The 26549-nt window shown below is 40.9% G+C and overlaps 1 long non-coding RNA gene across 1 annotated transcript; it reads right to left on the bottom strand.

Annotated features, from left to right (window-relative positions):
- LOC144231684 (uncharacterized) lies at positions 1-26525 on the bottom strand. The gene is made up of 6 exons (XR_013335143.1): positions 26212-26525; positions 15833-15914; positions 15605-15743; positions 10377-10422; positions 8102-8203; positions 1-405 (listed from the first exon to the last, which is right to left on the bottom strand). It is a non-coding gene; the product is annotated as an uncharacterized LOC144231684 (long non-coding RNA).
- Between the last annotated feature and the right edge of the window lie 24 nt (positions 26526-26549).

A 26549-nucleotide genomic window follows, 5' to 3' on the forward strand; every position in this document is an offset into this window, starting at 1 on the left:
TAAGCCTTTATTTAATGGTAGCTGCTTTAATAATTCTCCTTATCACTACTATCACTTTTATTTCCCACCTATCATCTGCTGTCTAATCATCACCTAAAATACAATGCTCAGGGAGTTCCCCATCACACCGCTACTAAGTAGCAGAATTCGAACCTAAGGCCATTTGTCTCCAAAATGCGTGCTCTTAGCAGGCTCTGCGTTATTCGGATTTATTTCTCACGTCACTGACAACTCTAACATAAATCAGTCTGTAGATGGACCTCCACGGAGCCAAAGGATCTCTGTTGTGGATTGTTATCCTCACCGATAGGATGTCAGATGCGAGACGCAGGACACCTGACACCTTCCGTGGCTGGAAGGAAGAGTCATCAGACTGTTCCAGGCTGCTTCAACTCAATTTAATCCCTGAGTGAACAGAAAAAAACAAACCGCAGTCACTGCAGTTCATATGGTTGAAATCAACGTATATTTCGCCTAAGTCAGCAGTTTTCGCCCCAAATATGCATTGGTGTTCGTTTACTGTGCATACACCCCTTTTCTTTACACTTAGTTTAATCATGACTATATTAAATCACGTGCATGCGGTTAGCCCGGCGGCCCCGGTTTGGATTAAATGTTATGAGAACACTGGACTGAAACAATTCCTTTTCCTTCATCTGCATTTGAATCTCCCTTTTCCTAAGGAGCTGTGAATGGCAGCAGCGACTCTCAACTCTCGTTGAGACAAAGTGTGAGGGCAGACGGGCAGAAGAGGCACAAGCCATCAGCTCTGTCTGCTGCTCTAACTTGTGATCTCAGACAAGCCATTGTAAGTCTTTTTGCTTCTGCTTGCCCAGCCATAAACGGAGATAACGCGTAGATGCAGTGAGATTGGGAACTCATATTTGCAAAGTACCCTGAAAACCTACATAAGACTTAACAAACAGGAATTTGTGATACAGGCAAATCACGCATTACGTTAAGAAGGTATCAAGAAAACATAGCTTATCTGAGCTTCGCTCTGGTGTGCCTTCCCAGCCCCCAGCTGAAATGCCAATGCCAGGGAGCCATAGCCAGCCATTCTCAATCAGAATGCACCCTCAGGGTCATTTTGGTTCCAAGAAATCCGCTCTGTCCTTCTTGCCATGTGTATTCCCTGTGAGCTCCGCCAGGGATCTAGGCTTGGACTTCCAGGAGCAACCCCGGGAACCTCCTTTTCTAAAACTATTTCCCAGATCATCAGATAAAATTGCAACTACATCAGACAACCCGGACTAAACTCACACTTGCAGCTTCTCCGGACCTTAGAGTAAAATTCCAAATGACCTCCCTGGCAGAGGAAGGGAAGCCCATAAAACAACAAAATGAATCACTGATGTGGCAATAAAAGGTTAAAGGCAGGAGTGTATCAGATCCTAAGGAGTTTGCCAACACCTCCAACTTTCAGTGTCTTCCCCTCCTTCCAAGCAGTTGGGACTTCCTTTAAAGAAGAGCACCATGAAGTGTTGGGGCGGGGGGGGACACCTGGGTGGCTCGGTTGGCTAAGCAAGCATCCGAGCATCCGACCTCTGCTAAGGTTATGATCGCATGGTTTATGGGTTCGAGCCCCATATCAGGCTCTGTGCTGACCATGTGGAGCCTGCTACAGATTCTCTCTCTTCCTATCTCTGCCATTTCCTTGCTCACTCTCCCCCCCCATCTTTCTCTCTCAAAATAAATAAATAAACTTGAAAAAAAAAAAGCAAAGAGCATCATGAAGGATCTTAAAGAGATCCTGAGAAATCAGATATTTCCCTTTACAACAGCAAGCCTTCCGGGGAGATAATAACGAGCTACCCTCCCACAAACTCCATACACACAAAATAATAAGTAGGAAAATAGTGAAGGAAACAGGAAATAGGAAAATCAAATAAGACTAAATACTCAAAAAGCAGAAGAGAGCGGCACCTAGGTGGCTCAGTCGGTTAAGCATCCGACCTCAGCTCAGGTCATGATCTCACAGATGGTGAGTGCGAGCCCCGCATCGGGCTCTGTACTGACAGCTCAGAGCCTGGAGTCTGCTTCAAATTCTGTGTCTCCCTCTCTCTCTGCGCCTCCCCCACTCGTACTCTGTCTCTCTCTCTCTGTCTCAAAGATAAATAAACATTAAAAAAAATTTTTTTAAAGAAAGCAAAAGAGGATTTCCAGTTGGTTTAACAACTCACCGACTCCCTACGTAAGTCTAGACATTGTAATCATAATGGAACACTGAGACAACTTCCCAAAGGCATCCGTAAACAGTTTCATCATGAACAAAGGGGAACAATAAGTCCAGATGCCCATAAGATATATGCACCCCTTCCTAAGTGTTAGGGGACCACTGCCAAATCCCTGCTGAGGAAAAATTTGTCTTACCCTTGTGTCCTGGGCAAGGGCTAAACATAACCAGTTGTGTAAGGAGTTGACTAGTTGAATGGACACCAAATTGAGTCCATCGAGCACATTGAGTTATCTTCAAGTAACCCCTTCATGTTATTAAGCTTCAGTTCAAGAATCCTAACCAGATATTGTTTATGGCAGCGAAAATCTGAACGTTTCAGGTCCTAAATGCCCCCTGACATCCACACTGGTGGACAGATCAGCCCGAATTGGAAACTGCACACTCATCATCACCGGAGAAAAGGTGTAAAACACCAGACACAAATGACCATATCCAGTCTTCATATTCCCTCAATGGTCTCTAAGACTGGTAGCTAGTCTGCCCCTCCCCACCTCCCCTGCATTGCCCCTCCCTACCTGTTCCCTACAAATAACACACCTATTCCCTTGTTTAGCAGTCATTTTGTTAAAGTAATATATATTAAATTATGAGCCTTAATCATTCCAGAATAATTTGCATTTTTAAAATAGAAGACCCATTAACTCCAACTGATCCTCAATGTAAAAGCTTTAATTAAGTGTAGATGATTTTAAAATACATATATTAGAACATCTTGGTCTTGAGGTGCAAGTTATTGAAGGCAAATCAAGTTACTTGAAACCAAAAGGGACACTGTTTCATTCTCCTCTCTTCTGTAGACCATTTTAACTGCTTCTTCATCCACATGGCATGCGGATAAAGTTGTCCCATGTTCTTGAGATTCTACCTTACAGTTCTAGAGAGATATTGCCCATCCCTAAAAACCATTTGTGATTGGTGGAGAGGAAATCGGACTGGCACGGCCTGGCTCCCTTCATGGCCAAAGATGTGGGGATGACATTGGTCAAACATGAATACTCAGGTCCTGTGTGTGAGTAGGGGGCTATGTTAGTTAATACCTTACAGTCCAGGTGGACATCCTAAAAACTATCTCCTGCAAGAGGTTTTCCTTCAGACCCTTTAAATCAGTTTTCCAAATGTTCCTGATCATCGGACCCTCACCTGAAGAGTCTGAATCCAAGGGTCTCATAGAGTCAGCCATTGTCTATTTTTAGTAAACACATCAGGTTAAGTTTATCATGAGGGAAGCTTGGGAAACCCTTGCTGACTCAGACCACAGAGGCCACCACCTATGCAGAAGGACATCTCTGAGCTGTGCGCATTGTCCAAATGTCTCAGCTTATGATTCTCAATGAGCTTACTCTCTCCTTAATCTGGTACCTTAGGCACCTTCTATCCTGAATCATTTCAAAGACTCTGGCGGTAATTGTGAAGAAGACTCAAAATTACCCAGACTGCAACTTTAATAAGAGATAGGAATCCATTCTTTCAATGATGGATGTAAAGCAAGGATTTAGGAAATAGAAACAGTGAGCTTTCCATAGAGTTCTCAGCCCTTCCTTAGAGATCAGGGTGATAAGAAAAACTTTGTTCCTTTGAAAACTTTAACTGCCCTGAGAGTAGATGAACTTGACATCTCTCGCATTCTCCCTTCACTCCAATGTCACCATTACGACTCACCTGGTTATTCTGGTCTCGGGCATTTTATCAAATAGCTTGGAAGATCAGTTTGCCTCTCCTAGAACATCACTGTAAAGGGTTTAAGGGACAGTGATGTAGAGCAAACTACAGGCTTAGCTTTACTTATTGTTTTAGGACTCAAATAATATTACCCTAAGGGAGGAAATGTGATGCTGTTTTATCTTTAGTTGGAGGCAATCAAATAAAAAAATGTCACTAGTTGCAGCTAGGTAAGGATCATTTAATGACAAGCACAGACATCTTTTTTCCTGTGTAAATTATGGCTGGATTTTTAAAAAGAAGCGTGTTGCAAAATAAGAAAAACAAAAGGCCAATGGATATATGAAAAACTATTCCACCTCAGTAAGAACACAAAAGAGCAATGACCTTAGTTTTTGCCTATCAAATCAGCAAAGGTAAAAAAGAATAATTCCAGGGCACCTGGGTGGCTAAGTTGGCTACACGTCTGACTCTTGATTTTGGCTCAAGCCATGATCTCATGGTTCATGGGATCGAGCCCCCTGTTGAGTTCTGCACTGACAGTGTGGAGCAGACTTGAGATTCTCTCTCCCTCTCTCTCTGCCCCTCCCTGCTAGCTTCTCTCTCTCTCTCTCTCAGAATAAATAAATAAACTTAAAAAAAGAAAACAAGAAAAAAAAAAAAAGAAAGAAAGAAAACAAGAATAATCCCCAGTTCTGGTGAGGGTTGGGAAGGAGTACTACCTCGCTGGTAGGAGTATGAATTTGTGCAGTTTTCCCAGAAGGTAATTTGAGTATGTAGTTTTAAAGCCTTTAAAAAGTGTATACTTCTTAACCTAGCAATTTTGTTTTTAAAGAATTTATCCTAGAGGCTGCCTAAGTGGCTCAGTTGGCTAAGCATCTGACTTCAGCTCAGGTCATGATCTCATGATTCTGGAGTTTGATCCCCTCATGGGGGGTTCTCTACTGTCAGCGCAGAACCTGCTTAGGATCCTCTGTCCCCTCTCTCTCTCTGCCCTCCCTGGCTTGCACTGTCTCTCTCTGTCTCTCTCAAAAATAAGTAAAATAAAACTTAGAAACAAAAAAGAATTTATCCTAAAAAAATAATTAAGACCAGGCACATTGATTTTTGACAAGATTGTTCATAACAACATTCATGGCAAATATTTGGGGGAAAGAATACATAGCAATAGTAAATGGTTGATCAAATTGAGACAGATTTTACACTATCAGTAAAACTGATGAGGTACAATAATATTCATAGATAGGGAAGTATGTTGGCAAAATATTAAGTGAAAAAAAAGTAGTTATAGTAAGCATGGTCTCATTTTATATTAAACAATTGTAGTAGATATATTTGGGCCATGTTGCCTAGTCCACAATCCACTGTTCGGAATTAACTCCCACCCCAAATTGCTACCAAAAGGGGTGGCCTTTTTAAATGGTGGCCCTGTTTTAATCACTTAACTTTCACTGATTAGTATGACAAACCAATTAAGAGCCTGGAATTCTCTTACTAGCAAGCTAGAAATAAGAGACACAAAGACCTTGCGACGTGATTGCTGACGTGTGAACTGAAGGGTACTATCAAATCAGGGCTTGAGCGGCCATCTTAGTTCCCCTGCAAATGGAGGGGGAAGCAGAGAGACTCGCCTGCAGAAAGGAAAGGAATAAAACAGGGAAACAGAGATTCTGTGTTTGATGACTTTGATGGGTAGAAGGAGGGGTTTCGTTATCTCCCTCCTCTCCCCACTTTAAAGTAAGTCCTCTTTCGTTGAGCTCTCTTGAGTCACTAAGAATAAACCTCCATGGAGGGTACCTGGGTGGCTTAGTCCGTTAACCATCCGACTCTTGGTTTCCACTCAGTTCATGATCTCACAGTTCATAGGTTGGAGCCCTACTTTGGCTCTGTGCTGACAGTGCAGAGCCTGCTTGGGGTTCTCTCTCTCTTCCCCTCCCCACCCCCTCAAAATAAGTAAATAAACTTTTAAAAATTAAAAAAGAAGAATAAACCTCTAAATTTAACATATTATTTCTGAAAGATGGAATTTCAGATAATTTTTTGGGTCTCAGTTTTGTTTTTCTGTCTTTTTTTTTTTTTATTGTAACCTACGAAAGCCTACCCACCAGCCAGGATTACGTCATTAACTGAGCGACTATTGAAAGTTATTCCATTGTCTAGATTCTGAAGCAGGAAATTCCAGGCTTTCTGAAAAGGATAAAGAAAACTCATGTGGACAAGACCAACAGAACTCCACCTTACAGATAAATGGCTCAAAACCTAAGTAAGAAAGACAAGGGGGCGCCTGGGTGGCTAAGTCAGTTGAGTGTCCAACTCTTGATTTTGGTTTAGGTTATGATCCCAAGGTCATGGGATCAACCCTGAGTTAGGCTCTGTGCTGAGCATAGAGCGTGCTTAAGATTCTCTCTCTTTTTCTGTCCTTCTCCCCTGCTCATGCTCTCTCTCTGTGTCTCTCAAAATTTAAATAAATAAATAAATAAATAAATAAATGGAAAGAAAGAAAGAAAGAAAGAAAGAAAGAAAGAAAGACAGAAAGACAGAAAGAAAGAAAGAAAGAAAGACAAAATAATAACCTGTACTTATAAAACCAACAAGTACCAGCCTAGATGTGAATCTGGGTTCCACTATATAGTGTGTGGGAGTTTGTACAAATTGCTTACTGGTTCTGTATCTCAGTTTCCTTATCTGTAAAATGGGATTCATTTCTATACTGTCCATCAGGCTGTTGAAGGGTTAAAATGAGTTGAGCCATGTAAAGTTCTCCGTACAGTGCCTAGAACATAAAATAAGCACTTGTTGAAGCTCCCAGAGGCCTCTTTAAGGTAAGAGGATTTCTCCCCTACGAAGAGCTAGAATCCACCCCGGGCCTGTAGTTCTAAAACTTCAGTGTGTCTTTGAATCCCCCGGAGATGTTGCCAAAATGCTAATTCCATTCAGTAGGTCTAGGGTGAGACCTGAGAATTTGTATTTCTGACTAGTCCCACTAAACCAAAGCAACTGGTTTGCCACGCTGGTATCATGAGCCATTCTGCCTCCAGGAAAACCTTATACACAAAAGCTCTCCATACCTGTTATCAAGATGCAAAGATTCATCCATTAACTAGGAAGCTTTAAGAGTGGAGCCTTTTGGTTACCTAGATGTCCTAGTTAAATTGGGGTCAATCAGTACCACGTTTTCAGTTTCAGCTCCTGGAACAGCCGTTTCTAAAATATATTATTAGTTCACTTTTTGGCTTTGGTAAGTACAGGACGTAATTTAATCTTCCTTTGATGATTTGTGAGGCACTTCTGGCTTTTGCAGCGCCTCGGGTCATTATTTAGAACATTCATTTTCATTGCCTGGTTCCAAAGGCACAGGAGTTAGAGGATAAGAAATTGGCCTGAATTTGTTCAGACTTGGAGCATCAGCCAAACCCTCTTGAAGAGTTTTACGTATCTCTCCTAACTCTGGAACAAGTATCTTCTCTTGCCATAAACTGAGATGATGGACACTATTCTGGTCAAGTGAAGGGCCCCATTGCGCTCTCTGCGTAGCTGAGTTATACACAATGCTACATGATAGTCCCATGCCAGAGATATACCCAGGGGCTCCCTTAGATAGGCTGCCCTGGCCTTCTGTGGAGAGTGCTAAAGGGACCTTCCCAAGCCATTTTGCCTCACCACTTACCCAAATGCTTCCTTCCTCCTCAGTCTTGTCTTCACAAAGAATTAGGGCAGCTTCCAAGTCATTTCTCAAATAAACACTCGGTCTCCCTTTGACATATTTAAGTCAGGCACCATTTCTCCTGAGCGTTTCTCTGATCCTGAATCTTTTGGAACGTCTCCTAGTCTCAGCCCATGTGACAAGTGCTCCCCTTAGAGCCTGAGACATCACATCTGATCCTCCCTTCGATTCTGGCCATCAATAGACGTGAATGTAAATGTTTGTTTAGATAGCCTTGCACACTGCCCATACCAATCTGAAATAAGCACAAATCCAACCCCAGAAGCTTTGAAGAATGATATAGACCAGTTGTACGCAATAGAAATATAATTGTGAGCCACGAAGGTAACTTTAAATTTTCTAATAGTTACATGTCTTAAAAAAATAAACAAAAAGAAGCCGGTAAAATTAATTTTGATAATGTACTTTGATCCAATATGTTAAGAACATTATCATTTCAACAATGTTGTAAAAAGGTATCAATGACACAGGTACTTTACATTCTCTTTTTCGTATACATTTTCAAAATCCCAGGCACATTTCAATTTGGACCAGCCACACTTGAACGGCTCCTTGTCTGCATATGGCTCCTGGCTCCCACACTGGAAAGAGCAGAATGTAGAGATTTAGTGATTTTCATAAGGGAGCAGGGGGAGAGGGTTTTCCACAGCATATCATAAAGTCTACACCCTTAAAATCTTTTTTACACCATTCTGTCCACCCAAGGCAATGGCTCAGAATCTCTCCCCACACCTACCCCATCCCCTCGTTTCCTCCTTTTCCCTCCCCACTCATAACTTGCCACTCCAGCCCTAGCGCCTTTGACATTGAAAACTCTCCTATGACCGCTTTTTCTTTTTCTAAGAATTCGCCCTCCTGGAAAGGTAGTGAATAAAACTATTTTGTTTGCTTATTCAGGGTTCACAGTTGAGTTGGCATCAGCTTGCCAGTAGCCTAGGTTTCTCGTGGGGGCCACGCCTGGGTAAGCACTGGAGCCCCCCAGCGGGGAGCAGATGAGCCACTCTTCAGATGCGTGGGGACTTTACCAAGGCAACAGAGTTTGACTGCGGTGAAAATGCTCCAGCCGCCCAGCCCGCTTTTCAGAGCTGCCCTTGGGAAGGCTGCCAGCCCTGCTGCTCTGTCGGAGGGTTAACGGGCAAGAGAAAGGATTCTGCTCCCAGGCCAACACCGGTCCCTCTCTACAATATCCCAGAGTCTGGGCAATGAGAGGGTAGGGGAACATGGATGCAAAGCAGCCCTCTCTGGACCCCAGTTTTATTATATTCAGCTGCAAGGGCTACAGAATTCATCGTGATCTGTATATACAGCTTTTCTGTCAACACCCATTGGATCTACTCTTTGCTTCTCTAAGACTCAGATGCGCCATCTCCCGAAGACACGCAGGTTGAGTTACAGCTTCCATTGTTGGGAATGGATTTGTTCATGTTCAGTTCTATCCCCCCCTAAGATTCCTTATGAAACTCACAGTTCTAAATCATTACATTTGCTCATAAGATTAGATGCTCTCTGTGGAATATAGACACACACAATAACATCCAGATAAGCAGTCTTGATCTTCTTAAGACATGTTGGATCCCATTGAATGACCCATCAGTATCACCATATCCACATGAAAGATATGATTGGACCATGCAAGACCTACCCCCAAAATGACCCAAATGCTCACAGGAATCAGAATTCACTTGGACTCCTCAAGGTCATTTAGATCAGGAGAGGCCTAAAGCTAATCTATTGGAACCCAACAGTTTTTTTAAACCAATGCACTACTGGCAGAAATGGGTCATCCAGGGAGAGAGTGGATTTGAACCGCATTCACATCAGCACCTTTCGCCTCGTATCCACCGCTCAGAGAAACCTTGGCCTTCAGAGACACCTGACTACGGTAGATACACCCTCTATATCTAAACATTAAAAATATCTAAGAAATATAGATTGTTCTTTTCATTTTTCCCCAGCTGAATCGAGTCATTCTAACATGGAATGGCTTTTTAATATCTTTGACACAGGCCTCCTCCTAAGCCTGCCAATAATATAATGCATTAGTTGGCTGGTGAATTTTCTCATTTCTTTTCTCAACTCAGCAGCCAGAACTGCTTCTCCCTAGTTGGCAGAAATTGAGGATGCCCACTTTTGCTGACTTCTGTGCCTGTTCATTGCCGGAAATCCGTAATATTTAAGATTTTTAAAAATTTCTCATCATTTGGGGGGAGGCTATTTGCTGTGACCAGAAAGCCAGTGTTTCCTAAATTTACTCTATGGTTAAAAGGTCCCTAAGACAGGTCTCTGCTTCCCTCTGCAATCCTCAAGAAATATTTGTCAAGTTAGAAAAATTATGCAAGAATTCTATATACAATCCAATCACCTGGAAGATGTTTTGTTGCTGTTGATAAGTATAGGAGCGTGCCCTTCTGTGTGTGGTATAGGGCTAGTTCATTTATGATACTTCACTCTGCTGATCTAGATGAGTGATAATTTCAGAAAAGTTTAAGCCCGTTGCAGGACAGCAGAAAAGGTGTCAATGAACTGGACTCGGCCACTAGTTAATTAGGTTCTTAGAAAGTCACTTAATCTCCATAAATCACATTTATCTTTGTCTGTTAAAATAGGAGATTAGATTAGATCAGTGGCATATGCAAGTGATGAATCACTGGACTGTACTCCTGAAGCCAAGACTACACTGTATGTTAACTAACTTGAGAATGAATAAATAAATAAATACGGTTGGATCAGGGATCCCCAATGTGCAAGTCTCACTTTGGACGTCTGCAGATCTCTGGGCTCTCCCAATCCATGTGTACACCTAGAAGGCCATAGATGAAATAAATGACATGTTACACTCATATAGATACAGTTATGTGTTTCAAACCTATGTAATTACTGTTCTGAATAATAAAGCTTAAATTCATGTAAGTGATTATTGAATTCAGAGGGGCATATTGTCATTGTGCACCTTCTGGTCCATGGATGCTACAATAGGTATTGTACGCTGGATGCTACTTAAAACATAAATCTGACTGAATGAGAAACCCAGATATGCTGAAGTCAAAAAGGGATTCTCTCACTTGAAAAGGCTTGAGAACCTCTGTGGTATAATGATATGTGAGGTCTCTCGTGGCAGTAGAATTCTAGGGCTAAACATTTCTATTTTGACGGGGAGTTCTTCCATGCTCTAACTCAAAGACAAGTAAGGGAAATAACCGAGCATGGGGCAGATTTCGAGAAACCGTCAACTTGCACCATGTAGGCCAGACCTCCCTTGGTCACACTGCACTCTAATTAACTGCAAAATCTCCTGCAGAAGAGAGGAAAATTCCAGACGGGGGCTATTACTGTCTTAGAAGATTTCTTGAGACTTTTTTTTTTCCTTCTCTTTTCTGTTTAACTATCAACTCACTTCTGGCTCTGTGTTTCTGGAATAGTCCATCTATATTAACTATGGCAGCCAAACATAAAGCAAGTATGTTAATTATAGCCAAAGAATTTTAACTTGAAACCAAGAAGTCTTTTCAAAATAGGCATATGCAAATATTAAGCAAATTATACCCAAATCACAAACCACTTCTTCTGGGAATCTTAATTATTTTTTTCACCTTAATATAAGCCTTAGGATAAACCTGATAGTGAGAATTATTCCAAGGATGTAAGACTACATAATCATTTATGGAAGAGGCCAAGTTTAATGATTATAAAAATAAAAGGTTATAATATCTTTAAAAAATTTTAATTCCAATATAATTAACATACAGTGTTATATTAGTTTCAGGTGCACAGTATAGTAATTCAACAGTTCTATACATTATTCAGTGCTCATCACAGTGTACTTTTAATCTCTTTCACCTATTTAACCCAGCCCATGCACCTCCCCTCTGGTAACCTTTAGTTTATTCTCTATGGTTAGGAGTCTGTTTTCTGGTTTGTCTCTTTTTTTCTTCATTTGTTTTGTTTTTTAAATTCTACATATGCGTGAAATCATATGGCATTTGTCTTTCTCTGACTGACTCATTTCATTTAGCATCACACTTTCTAGATCCATCAATGTTGTTGCAAATGAAAAGATTCCATTCTTTTTATGGCTGATTAACATTATATAGATAGTGGTATGAACATTTTAATATTGGTTCTTCCAATCCTTGAGCATGGACTAACTTTCCATTTATTTGTGTTGTCTTTAATTTCCTTCATTAGAGTTTTATAGTTTTCAGAGTATAGGTCTTTCACCTTCTTGGTTAACTTTATTCCTAGGTATTTCTTCTTTTTGGTGCAATTATAAATGGGATTGTTTTCTTAATTTCTCCTTTCTGCTACTTCGTTATTAGTGTATAGAAATGCAACAGATTTCTGTGTATTGATTTTATATCCTGTGACCTTACTGAATTCATTTATCAGTTCTAGTAGTTTTTTGGTGGAGTCTTTAGGGTTTTCTGGATATTGTGTCACGTCATCTACAAATGGTCAAAGTTTTACTTCTTTCTTACCCATCTGGATGCCTTTTATTTCTTTTTCTTATCTGACTGCTGTGGCTAGAACTTCCAGTACTATGTTAAATAAAAGTGATAAGAAAGGACATGCTACCCTTGTTCCTGATTTTAGGGGAAAAGCTCTCAGGTTTTCACGATTGAGTATGATGTTAGCTGTGGGTTTTTTCACTTACAGCCGTTATTATGTTAAGGTATATTCCCTTTAAACCTACTTCATTAAGGATTTTTATCATGGATGGATGTTGAACTTCGTCAATGCTTTTTCTGCATCTATTGAAATGATCATATGGTTTTTATCCTTTCTCTTGTTGATGGATGTATCACACTGATTAATTTGAACATTGAACCACCCTTGGAATAACTCCCACTTGATCAATGGTGAATGATTTTCTAATGTATTGTTGGATTCAGTGTGCTAATACTTTGTTGAGGATTTTTGCATCTGTCTTCATCAAGATGTTGGCCTGTAGTTCTTTTCTGGCATGTCTTTATCTGGTTTTGGTATCAGGGTAATGCTAGCCCCATAAATCGAATTTGGAAGTTTTCTTCCCATCTTCTATTTTTTTGGTACAGTTTCAGGGAAAGAAGCATTAACTCTTTTTTAAATGTTTGGTAGAATTTCCCTGTGAAGTCATCTGGGCCTGGACTTTTGGGAGTTCTTTGATTACTGATTAAATTTCATTGCTGATGATCAGCCTATTCAAATTTTCTATTTCTTCCTGTTTCAGTTTAGGGAGGATATGAATATCTCTTAAAGAGATAAGAAAGGGACAACTTACTTATTATGAGTTCCTTGAAGGGTGGACAATCTTATTTATCTTTGTATCTCTGAATACTAGCATTCATTTATGGTTGTTGTTATAGATTAATATAAATAGTGAATTTCCTGAATATAAAAAAGAAAGTAATAGAATTAGTAGAGGATCTTGATAGCCCCACTACCAAAGAGGATAGAATTAGAAATTATCAGTGACAGTCTATGAAGTTAATATGAATGATACAGAATTAAACTATATTTATGTGAATGCATCTTCTAAGAGCTTAGGGAAAAAAAAAACAGAAAATAAGCCAACAGAACTACCAGAATGTATCAGTGTAAGTGATAGGTAATAATTTTTCTGCTATCTTAGCAAAAGGACTTCTTGGGGACCGATGTATCAGATTATATGTGGAGCTAGCAAACTACTGTGACAATATGAAGTGACTAAAAATGTCAGAGGAATGACCTGCAGGGATGATGTCTCCAATCTAAAGATGCCAGAGAGTAGTAGGCAGTAAAACTCTTAGAAAAAGAATGAAGCAAAATGATTAAAAAGAGAGGTAGAGCAAGATGCTCAGTAAATTCATGGGGCACCTAGGTGGCTCAGTGGATTGAGTGTTTGACTCTTGATATCAGCTCAGGTCATGCCCAGGGTTGTGGGATCAAGCTCTGCAATGCGTTCTGAACTGAGAGAAGAGCCTGCTTAAGACTTTCTCTCTCACTCTCCTTCTGCCCCTCTCCTCCACTTGTGCTCTCTCTCTCTCTAAAAAATAAAAGATAAATTTTAAATCAATTTAAAAACAATACTCAGGAAATACAGGGCTTAGGCAAAAACAAAACAGGTGACTTAGAACATTTCAAAAGAGAGGCAGCCTTGATGAGCTTGTGACATGTGACTAAGCAGTTAACATGAACACAAAGAGAAACTCCAACCAAAGAAAGAATTATCTACAAGAATAATAAAAGTGGAAATAATTTTTTTTTGTAAACCCAATCCTAGGCACTTTACTTTCTCATCTTATTCCATTTTCTCAATTCTTCCAGGAAGGTATGTGCAACATGACACCATTTCAAAGATGGGATTGGAGAAGTTTGCCTAACTGACCCAACCAGAAAATGGCAGAGCCCGCTTTCAAAGACATGACTCTTTGCCCTCATCGATGTTCAACATTACATGGCTTCCATTAGGGATCCTAATGGCAACCAAAGGAGCAAGGGATTTAAGGAGCAGGAGGAGAGTGCCTTTGACTGTGCAAAGTTAGGTGTTGACTTCTACTAAATCCATGAGAAAAGCCTAGCTGCACATAGAAGGGAGGTGAAATGGTCCACCCATGAAACATCATCTGCGCATCATTTTGAAAGGAAGAGAAGGAAGGCATTAGTAGCAGAGGCCATGACATTGCAAGACACTGTTGGCAAGACTTTTGCACAAATTCTGCTGCAATGGCTTGACAGGAGCAGCCCAACGCATGACATGTACAACCTGGCAGTCTGCCCTGGACTAGGCAGGAAAGAGCTAACAGTTTGGGTGAACTTAAGAGAAGTCACGAAGGGAGGGTGCAAAAGAAATTTAATAGATTTTGAGCAGAGAAAAAGCGTTTTGCTCAGACAACACAAATCACATACACACAAACTAGACGATAACACAAAGCAGTGTAATATCAAGGAGCATGGGAAATATTACATGTGATATAGACTGTAAGAAATATAGGAAATCAGATCCTGGTGCTAGACACCATGTGTTCATTTTACCATAATTTTTTAAAAGATCGGTCTAGACCAAAATTTGAAAAGTATTTTTAATTAGAATGCAATTGAGCAAACAAAAACCAGTGAGGTTTCGTTGAGTAATAGAGGAAGTACTAGACCAAAAGTTTAGGGATTTAATATAATATTTTTAAACAAATACCTTGACATTTCTAAAACATCATTTCCTCACTGGTAAACAGGCTATAATAATAATAGGAGGCTCAGAGGACCTTTGTGAACATTAAATGCAATGATATTTGTGAAAATTGCCAGTACTATTCGGTCTTCATCATCATTATTATTATTATGATGATTCCTGCCCCGGTCCTCCTTAGCACTGTGACCTTAAACAGCAGTAAAATGGAAGTGGAGATGGTGAGTTAGACTAGATTATCCCTTTAAATTCCCCCATTGTCTGCTTATACAAATCATTACTTTCTCTTCAAAATTATGTAGGTGTATTTTGTAATAGATAAGCAATTAAATTGTGTAAGAACACAGCATCCCAGTGGGTAGAAAGAGAAATTAAACTAACAAGAGAGCAAAGTTGCTTATCTAATCTCATACATTTGTTTTCATAATATATTTTATTTCACCAGTATATCCAAAATATTACCATTCTACCATGTAATAAATATAAAAATGAGTAAAGATTTGTTTACCTTTCTTTTTTTATTGAAGTATAGTTGACACATGAGGTTACATTAGTTTCAAGTATACAGCATACTTGTATGTTGCCCACATTCTCTGTGCCTTCACTCGCATGACATTCATTCCCTAACTGGAAACCTGTACTCCCCAATCCCTTCACCCATTTTGCCCATTCCTCTGCCTCCCTCCCCTCTAGCAACCATCAGTTTGTTCTTTGTATTTTCAGGTCTATTTCTGCATTTTATTTGTTTACTTCTTTATCCATTTGTTTTCTGCACATATCATTTCAAAAGTGCCTCCACCAAGTGTTTTTCTAACTAATATGTAACTGAAATTGCACTTACTCCCAAGAGAGACAACCCGGCGTCACATTTCATGTCCTGGAGCTCTGGGTGATGCACACATCTCTGACATCCACATCTGTGTCCTCTTGATCCAACAACCAGCAGTTTAAATGATCACTGTAATGATCCCCGACACCTCCTTGACGTAGTAAGGAAAGGAAAGAAAACAGCATATCTTCAATTAAAAGTCCTTTTGGAAAGACCAGCATACCGTGTAGAATAACTTACATCTTGGCAGTGGAACCAATCTGACCGAGCAGGCTTTTCCCTGTAGACAGATCACCCCAGTTCATTCTTCTCCAAGGCATGCCTGAAATGAATACAGAACAAAAATTCTTCTGGAGGTCCCGCCCCTTAGCGTCCCTTTTTTGTATGGTGTTATTACAAGGACCTGGGATTGCCTTAGAAACCTAACAATCTCAAGCACTCTGGAGTTGTCGTTTCTCTAGCAATTCAATACTTTTTTTTAAATGTTTATTTAGTTTTGAGAGGGGGGAGGGGCAGAGAGAGAGGGGGACAGGGATTCAAAGCAGGCAGTGTAGAACCCGATGGGAGGCTCGAACTCATGACCCAAAGTCAGACACTTAACCAGTCAAGCCACTCAGGTGCCCCAATTCAATTATTTTTAAACCCTAGCCGTCTAGTGATTTGAGCCCACTTCTGTAAGTGAAAACCAGAAATCTTGTCTTATCCTGTCCTTGATTACAGACCAGACTTTTTTGCATATCTGTCCCTTAGCAGCAGGTCTTAGCTCTCAGCTAAATGACTCCCCAGCTAAATGATAGCTAATCAGTGCTGTGCCCAAGCTGAGGCCATTGGACGACTGTTTACTAGAGAATGAATTATTACTTCACCACCAGCAAATGCTCAGCAGGACAGTTTGGAAGAAAGGCTTAAAGGATCAGGCTTCCAGATTTCTCAAATTCCTCCTGAGTCCCATCACGGCCCCTGCTATCTCCCATCTCTCCACTTCAGCCACCACTAACTTCAGCTCAGGGCAGGGTTATTGGCTTTTGACGTTCCATGAGGTACGTGATTATCTGGCCCACAGCGGTCTTACATCACCACTCACAGCCAAGTAGGGGAAGGGCATCTCTTAACAAAGTTACAAACTATTTCCTTCCTTCTTTCAAAGGGATCAGTTTATGTTGAAGCTTTTTCTTTTCATGAAAGATATGTAAGAAGCAGAAAGCATCCTAAAATTTTGATAACTCTTCTAAAGTTCCAGTCTCAGCAGATATGTGGTCTGAGTCCAAAGAAACAACAGGTGACCCTTCAGCGATACATTTCAGAAGAGCATAACAAAGATTGTCAAGTTTCCTGCTCTTAATATGGGAGGGAGTGTGGGGGTCCTCTCCATCCTGTGCCGCACTTAGACCCATCCAAATCCTCTTGGTAGAGTCTGTCCCTAACAATGGCTTATTCCTAACACCAATCCTATGCCTCTTTTTAGTTATAAAGGACTAAAAACCAATTCAGACTATCTTAAGAAAAACAAAGGAAATTTATTGGTTTGTGTGAGTAAGACTTCAAGCACAACTAGATCAAAGATCTCAAACTATTCACCTGGACCATTTTTGGTTCCTCATTCTCTTCCCATCAGCTTGATCTCTCTCTGTCTCTCAGACCTGCTTGTTTGTGTTCTGTTTGCTTCTTTCGTTTTATTTATGGTGGCTTCATTCTGTTTTACTCTAGATGGACAGTTCACATGACAGGAAAGATGGCCACTGGCATCCCAACCCTACATCCATATAGCTCACAGACCATACATGTGATTTAATTCAAGGACCCTGATTGGCCCTGTTTGGATTATATATCCACCCAGTCCAATCATTGTGGACAGGTTATCACATTCAACCAGGCCTAGGTATGTACTCACTTCGAAGTGATAATTGCACCAAAAATACATGGGTTGGGGGGTAGAAATGTTCCTCAATCAGAAAACAAAAACAAAAACGTGACACTGAGCAGAAAAGTACAACAGATATCCATGCATCATTATGACATGCTTATCTTCTATGCTTGAGGGCATTTCCAATATTCATGGGATGATCAAATGCACTATCCAGCTACCTTTTTTGAAAAAGGTACTTGAAGAAGAATTCCAGCTAACCAAAATTAAGATGTAAGAAAGAAGATGCCCAAATACTAAAAAATACTGGTATATTTCTTTCCTCAGTTTTGGAGGAAACTGTTTTGACCCTAGGCTTGGGAATTAAGTTTTATCTGTGCTTTCAGATAGATCTCGCCATCATTCTAGGGTGACTTTTCCTCCCTTTGTGGTGGTTGTTGTTGTTGCAACTATGCTTCTTCTAGGCACCTTTCCCAATTCCTAGAAATCTGATTCTCAGGTCACAACCTTCATCATACATTTCAGATGGCAGTTCTTAATTGAATTTGACCAGTTAAATATCATAGCTCGTACATAGCTATTAAGGTGGCTCAAATCCAAAAATACCAACAACACCAAACACTGACATGTATGTGAGGCAACAGAAACTCTCATTCATTAGTGGTGGGAATGCAAAATGTCACAGCCAATTTGGGAGATGGATTGGCAGTTACTTACTAGGTTAAACATAATTTCACCATATCATCCAGCATTCATACTTCTGGGTATTTACCCAAATGAGTTGAAAACTTCTGTTTATAGCAGTTTTACTCATAATTACCAAAACCTGGAAGCACTCAAGATGTTCTTCAATAGGTGAATGGATAAACAAATTGTGGTACATCCATACAATGGAATATTATACAGCAACAGAAAGAAATGAGCTATGTTTCTGATTCCCTAACACAACCTTCTGAAACAGCTACACACAGAGAAATACAAGTCATTGACACCTTGACCAGGATAGCCCAGTGAGCTCCTTGTTTTCTGCTATTTCATTAAATTCAGGATAACTCTAGCATCCCAAGGACTACCCAGATTCGGGCCTGACCAGAACAAGCTTGGAGGACCAATACTTACAGCTACTTTCAGGAAGATAAAATGGATTTTAGGGTAATTTGAAAAAGAAAAGACAATCCTGAAATTTAGAGATTCTGAGGAAAGAGTCACCTTTAGGTAATATGCCCAAGTTACAGAGAATCGTGGGAGAAGGACAAAATTAGCCTAGTTCAAGGGAACTCCTGATCAAGAATCAGTCAAGATGTATAGATTATCCTGGGGCGCCTGGGTGGCTCAGTCGGTTAGGCGTCCAACTTCGGCTCAGGTCATGATCTCTCAGTTCGTGAGTTCAAGCCCTGCGTCGGGCTCTGTACTGACACCTCAGACCCTGGAGCCTGCTTCAAACTCAGTGTCTCCCCCTCTCTCTGCCGCTCCCCTGCTCTCTCTGTCTCAAAAATAAATTTTTTTAGATGTATAGACTATCTCACGAGCACCACTAAAAATATTTTTGTCTCGATATAGCTACAGCTTCTAAGAAATACTGTTAGTCAGTGTTTCATTTCTCTCCAGCCTGGTATCTTTCTTTTAGTTATCCTTTAGCTATCCTTTGTTATTGATTTATTCCTTGATTGGGCTGTGCTTAAAGTATGTGGTCTGTAGATTCCCAGTTCTTGAAATTTATTGAGACTTGTTTTATAGTCTAGTACCTGGACAATTTTTGTAAATGTTGCATGACATTGTTGCATGCAGGAATCTATATATTTCATGAAATAAAACTTCTTAATGATCTATGAAGCCATGAAAAGACATAGAAGAACCATAAATGCCTATTGCTCAGCAAAAGAAACCTGTCTGAAAAGGCTACATATTGAATGATTCCAACCATACAACATTCTGAAAAAGGCGAATCTATAGAGACAGTAAAAGGATCAGTGATTGCCAGCAGTTTGGGGTAGAGGAGGAAGGACGAATTAGTTGAGCACAGAGACTTTTGGGACAATGAAACTCGTCTGTATGTTACTGTAACGTGGATACATGACATTGTACATTTGTCAAAACCCCTAGAATGTACAAACACAAAGAGTAAATCCTAATTTAAACTATGGACTTCAGGTAATAGTAATGTAACAACATTGATTCATCATTTGTAACAAATATACCGTATCAGTGTAAGGTGTTAATAATAGGGAAAACTGAGGCAGGTATATGAAAATTCTCTGTACTTTTTATTCACTATTTTTGTAAACTTAAAACTACTCTAAAAAAATAAAGTCTAGGAAATTAAAAAAAAAAAAAACATAGGTGGCTGAAGTATCTTGTGGTGTCAGAAATAAGGATGTGCTCTAAAACAAAATATGGTTATGTCAAAAAGACCCAGGAGGGGTGCCTGGGTGGCTCAGTCAGTTAAGAGTCCGACTGTTGATTTCGGCTCAGGTCATGATCTCATGGTTTGTGAGTTTGGCCCCAAGTCCAGCTCCACGCTGATAGCAGAGAACTTGCTTGGGATTCTCTCTCTCCCTCTCTCTCTGCCCTCCGACCCCTTTCAAAATACATAAATAAACTTTAAAATAAAATAAAGGACACAGGAGTCAATCTAAAAGAGCTGCCAGTAGCCAAAGCTAGATAAAGTTTCAACACAAAATAAATGATGATAATATAAGGTTATAATCTGAAGAATAAAATAAATATTCACAAGTCCATATTGATGTATATAAATAATTAAGTAAGTAAACAAAGAAAGGGCAATTCTTCCTTACAGAAGAATTCCAATTTAGAAATATATAAGGAATCAGGGGCATAGAAAAATCACTATTAGAACACTACAGTAACAAGGCGCTTGGGTGGCTCAGTCAGTTAAGTGTTCAACATCAGCTCAGGTGAGTTCTCACAGATAGTGAGTGTGAGCCCACGTCGGGCTCTATGCTGACAGCTCAGAGCCTGGAACCTGCTTCAGATTCTGTGTCTCCATCTCTCTCTGCCCATCTCCTGCTAGCACTCTGTCTCTCTGTCTCTGTCTCTCTCTCTCTCTCTCACTCTCTCTCTCTCAATAAATTAACATAAAAAAAATTCTGCAGTAATAATTGCTACAGACCAGATCTTCCAGTGAATGCTTAAATTAGTGGGTGAAAGTTTGAAGAGATACAGGATATTTATATAGTCTCAAAATATTGTCCAGAAGCTATTTACTAATTACAATGGGGAAAACAGTAACTGTACAGCAGAGAAGCCTGGCAGATACCACCTTAAACCAGTGATCAAGGTTAACATCCCTAGTAATGAAATACATTGACTCATTTACCCACCAATGTGGTACACTTAGAAGGGTATATAACCCCTATAAGATCCTTCCCAAACTGCATAATCACAATCTAATCTGAGAAAACATGAGGAAATCCCAAACTGAAGGACGTTCCATAAACTATCTGATCAGACTCTTCAAAAGTATCAAAGTCATGGAAGACCAGGAAAGGCTGAGGCACTGTCCCATATTAAAGAAGACCAAATGCAATGATCGTGGCTGGCTCCTGAGACAGGAAAGAGATGTAGTGGGAAAACTGATGAAATTTGCATAAAGTCTGAAGTTTATAGTACAATATTAACATCAGTTTCCTCATTTTGATCATTGTAACATGGTTATGTAAGATGTGAGCATTAGGAAAAGTTGGACGAAAGGTATATGAAAAGTCTCTGTACTAGTGTTGTAACTTTTCTGTAAGCCTCGGCTTCTTTCAAAACAAAACGTTAGGGGCACTTGCCTGGCTGGGTCAGTGAACCCTGCGACTCTTGATCTTGGGGTTGTGAGTTCGAGCCCCACATTGGATGTAGAGATTACTTAAGAATAAAATCTTTGTCGGGGTGCCTGGGTGGCTCAGTTAGGTAAATGTCCAACTTCGGCTCAGGTCATGATCTCACAGTTTGTGGGTTCGAGCCCCGTGTCAGGCTCTGTGCTGACAACTCAGAGCCTGGAGCCTGCTTTGGATTCTGTGTGTGTGTGTGTCTCTCTCTGCCCTTCATCTGTTCACACTCTGTCTCTCAAAATAAATAAATGTTTAAAAAAAAGAAAAAAATCTGTCAGGGCCTGGGTGGCCCAGTTGGCTAAGCATCAACTTCTTGGTTTCGGCTCAGGTCATGATCTCACAGTTTGCAGGTTTGAGCCCCACATCGGACTCTGCATTGACAGCGCAGAGCCTGCTTGGGATCCACTCTCTCCCTTTCTCCCTGCCCCTCCCTTGCTCATGCTCTCTCCCTCTCTCAATATAAATAAATGAACTTAAAAAAAATCAATTTAAAAGTAAAATCTTTGCTAAAAACAAACAAAAAAAAAACTATACAAAATAAAAACTTGAAAACAATAGTTGGTGTTGTTTCTGTGCAGATGATTGTTACCAGTGCCTAAATTGTTCATGGGACTGGGAAAGGCTGCAACTAAAGTCTGTGCCTTTCCTCAAAGACAGAGTCAGGTAGAAAACCACAGTTACATTCATTGGTGAGAAATCTGAAGAATTTCTGTATTTTAAACATTAATACCAAATGGCCCTAATACTCTGCATGTCTGGAGAGTACCTACAAAGTGCCTGGCCCTTAGTAGGGCTAAAACAAAGATAGCTCTTGTAATGGCTGCTACTTATATAATGTCATATTATGTCACTTGGTTTTCGAACTTCAGGTGACATATATTTGTCTTTGTACTTTACTGTACTTTTCAGATTTGCTGTAATACTTTTATTATAGAACCAATGGGCTTCTAGAAAAGAGTCATACCGTATGTTTGTAATTTTTGTAAAAGAAATATTCCACATCCAGTCATATCACTTCCCTCCCTTGCTACCTCCTCATTGCCCTCAGGAAAAGGTCCTGAGTCCGTAACACACACACACAAAAGGATTTCCAGAACCTGGCCTTTATTCCCTCTTCAGCCTCATTTCTCATTCACAACATCACAATCCAACCATAATTGATTTCTTTCAGTTACTGAAAAATGTCACTTTCTGTCTCTGCCAAGTCTTTCTATTCTGCCTCTTTCTTGGAACACTCTTCTCCACCTTTCTGCACAGGCTAACACCTCCTGATCCCTCAGCTCTCACTTGTTTGTGCAGTCATTCGCTGATTCCATTCATTCCACAGAATTTTATTAAGCTTCTACTTTATGCCAGGACTCTGGGGAAATACAGTGAACAAACTAGTTCCCTCTATCATCAAGGTCCTTGTGGAAATCAGACAACACATCCACACTGGGTAATCTGAGGGGAATTTAACACAGGGATAATTCAAGAAGGTGTGGGCAGGGTGTAGAGAAAACAGGGGATGGTCACAGGGAGCACCACTGGGCACATTGGGTAAAGGGAAGAAGTGGTTTGGAGCCTGGTGAGAGAGGTTGTGGAGAGGCCACCCAGCAGGATCTGTGACTTTCAGTCAAGGCCAACAGCCATCCCGATGTGACCCAGAGGAATAAATTCCCCAGCTCATTCCTCCCTTGTCCTAATCAACTGCTGGGGCTCCACATTAACAAAACCCAACCTGAAGCCAGAGGCAAGCACTATTAATGCAGATGATATAAGCCAGTCTGCTGGCTCAGCGTGTAGGATGGAGAAGGCCGTGCATGGGTCTAAAGGAGCTAATGGAAGACATTCAGCACAAACCTTTCTCTATATTCTAGTGGAGGGAGACAAACGGCATAATAACGGCTAAGAGTCAGCAAGCCCAAAATAAGTGCCAGGCACATCCTAAGCACACATAACTCACTTTATCCTCACAACAACTAATGAACTCAGATTAACAGGTGAGGAAACTGAGGCACAAAGAGGAACTGGAGGGATCAAAGCTCTGTCTTCTTGGTCAGTTGCATTTTTGTTTTTGTTTTTGTTTTCCTTTCCTGCTGCAGACCATCCCGGGAGCTAGAGCATCAACCATCACAATTTCCCACAATTTCCCAGGACTGCCACTTTTCCCGGGATGTGGCATATTCAATACTAAAACCAGGGCAGTCCCAGGCAACTAAGATAGTTGGTCACCCTATCTGTGGCTTTTTTTTAAAGCCTATATGAAATCCATGTTCCCCTCCAGGCTCCTACCCACTTCCTTCACATACATGACAATCAAACCTTCTAGACAGAGGGACAGATCAATCCTTATAAAATTCAAGAAGAGAAAAGAAATGTACCTAAGAGAACTTATTTGAAAAAAAAAAAAAAAAAGATAAAGTCACATTTAAACTGTAAATAAACCACAGCAATGTTTTTGGAAATTACAAAGTAATATTTGGGGAAGATGAAGAAAAGAGGGCAAAACGAATATTATGGATAAAGGACAGAGGGTTTATTTTTTTTTTTTTGAGTAGTAAGATAAAGCACCAAGACGAATGTTCCTGGGGATAAACTGAAATACAGTTGCCAACTCATGTGGGGGGAAAAAAAGTCAAAATAATTGGATCAAAAAAGACACATTATAGAAAAAAGCCACCGGGGTGGCTTAGTCGGTTAAGTGCTCAACTTCGGCTCAGGTCATGATCTCGCAGTTTGTGGTTTCAGGCCCCGTGTCGGGCTCTGTGCTGACAGCTAGCTCAGAGCCTGGGGCCTGTTTCAGAGTCTGTGCCTCCTTCTCTCTCTAACCCTCTCCTGCTTACGCTGTCTCTCTCTCTCTCAGAAATAGATAAAACATTAAAAAAAATTTAAAAAGGAAAAAGAAAAGGAGGAACTAGGGGAGGGGAAAATAATATTAGCATATTCTGTTACACCAAATTAATATGTAATTATAAGCATTGAAGCATTCATGCTACATAAACGCCTTTTGCGAATGAGATTATAGATTTGCTTGCAAACAGTAAGCATGCTAAATAAACATAAGGTGCTATTATTTAAACAACAACAATGACAACTAACAGATGACATTGGCAACTGTCCCTACAGAAGCCTCCAGCCTCCAGGGAGATCCTCTCTATAAGAAATGTACACTGCTCACAGTACTCTCACATCTAGATGGGGGTTAGCAAATGAGAAATAAACATTCCTCTCTGAGTTATCCCATGAATTGAAGTTGGTTGGCTGGCTGGACAGTGGCATGGTGGATTTCAGGATGGATGTTAAGGGGACAAAATCCTTGGGCTTATGATTCTTGGACAAAATCTCTCTGTGGGACCAGGATAGGGCCTTAGCCCAAGTAGATGACCCTCCAGCTCTGGTACTTATAACTGTGAGCACATCTGCTGTCCACTCAAGTGCCCCCCTCCCCTTCATCCACAGAGCTGATGAAGCACAGGGCCCGCAGGGAAAACTGAAGTCACTCTGTGTTTAGATCAGTTCCGTAGGACACAGCAAAATCCGAAATGGATTGTGACCTGCTGATAATCTTTCACAGCGAACTAAGTGATCATTGATTAAAAATAGCTTTGAACATGTATCACACATCTATTTCAGGCCTCGTTTTATTTGGAATGCAGATAGCGCTGGAAGCCAGAGCTACAGGAGCAGCAGCTGGAAATCTACTCAGACATTCTAGCCAATTCACGTCAAGCCCAGTTGGCAAAATTAATGCCATTCTGCGGTCTCAGGGAAGGAGTGATGGTTAATTATGCCCCACTGCCCAGTGGTTTCTATTATGGACACATCTGGACTGAAAGGCTCATTTGAAATCCCCAGTTTCACTGCTTCCCAGAGTCTAAACCAAGTTTAAAAATTGATTTGTGAGGCTGGGAGTGTAGTGCATACGAGCCGCCTTGCCCACAGACCCCAGGTAGGCTCTAATGAAAGTCTGTCCTGGTTTCAAAGGCTCTTTCATGCCTTGGGTACCCATATTTTCATCGGTGTTTCCTACCAGTTCCTAAAATGCAGTATTTGGACAGGTTTCTCAGTAAATAATAAATATAACACACACGCCCATCTCTGCACCTCCGGGCTAAGGAGTCTAGTTTCCAGGGCGCCCTCAACCACTGCAGGCTGTGATGTTTTCATCTCTCTGATAGAAAGGCAGGCTGGGACCTTGTCTGTTTCGAACAGAAAGCCTTCTAAGGAATGTCTCTGCCCTGCATCAAGGGACACAGCCTTTGTTCCAAGGAAAACTTCCCTCTAAATGATTGCTGGGTCTGTTTCTGTAGCAGGAATGGTTGAATGGAAACGGCACTGTCGGAGGTGCCATCTTTGAGAAGAGAATTAAAACAGATCATCAGTCAAATCCAGGGTGGCTCTTCAAATCCTACAGGGCCTTAACTTCAGCAAACAGGTCACTTCCTATTGCACTTAGATCTCAAATAACACAGGTCCCTTTGCTCCATTCCAACCTCCTGTGAGACCACCGGTGTTCACAGAGCAGAGAGCAGCATGAGGCCAAGCAGGAGCCCCAAGGGGGAGATGCACCTCAGTGAGTCGGGCATCTCTGCAGGAGGTGACATCAGAAGCTCTGAGCAGCTGTGTTCCCTTACCCGCACCCTCCCTTGAGCTGCCTGATGAATACGGTTCATTTTGAATTTGTTCCTTTACGTCAAACCTTTCAAGCCTTCACCCTTAATAAATAGTAAAAGCTCTTAGGAGGGGGCAGTCATGCCTTCTCAGTCACTTACACCTGATGGTGGCCGAGTTTCCAGACTTCTCCTGACAGCAGGGATTCTGATAGAGGAAGAAAAGTGAGGGTGAGCATGACTGCACCCTAACGGAAAGCAGCATGATTAAGGATATTGAAAATCGGCTCCTCTGGAGACCTATTGATATGTTTGCCAGGAACTAACCTCGCTCAGTCTGTCCTAATTCGCATAAACAACTTGGTCGATGGATCAGCTTCATAGAAATCCGTCTTTCACGAGAATGAGGAAAATCCATCAGCTGACGGACGTGAAAATTACAGAGAGCAATGTATAAGCTTAATGTTAAACCAGTTTCTGAGCTGCCCGGCTGCCTAACAACGCGCCAGTGAATGTAGGCGATGGAGCCAGTCCACCCCTGGGAAGCATTTAAACAGCATCTGCATCTGTTCCTGACCATGGAGCCACAGAGGCCATGTTTGGCTTAGGCAAGTGTGAGAACCAGACAAGCTGAAGGTCCATTCCAGTCTAAGGTCCTTATGGTT

The sequence above is a fragment of the Crocuta crocuta genome, unplaced genomic scaffold (genome assembly GCF_008692635.1).
Source record: "Crocuta crocuta isolate KB4526 unplaced genomic scaffold, BGI_CrCroc_1.0 scaffold164, whole genome shotgun sequence".
Lineage (NCBI taxonomy): Eukaryota > Metazoa > Chordata > Mammalia > Carnivora > Hyaenidae > Crocuta > Crocuta crocuta.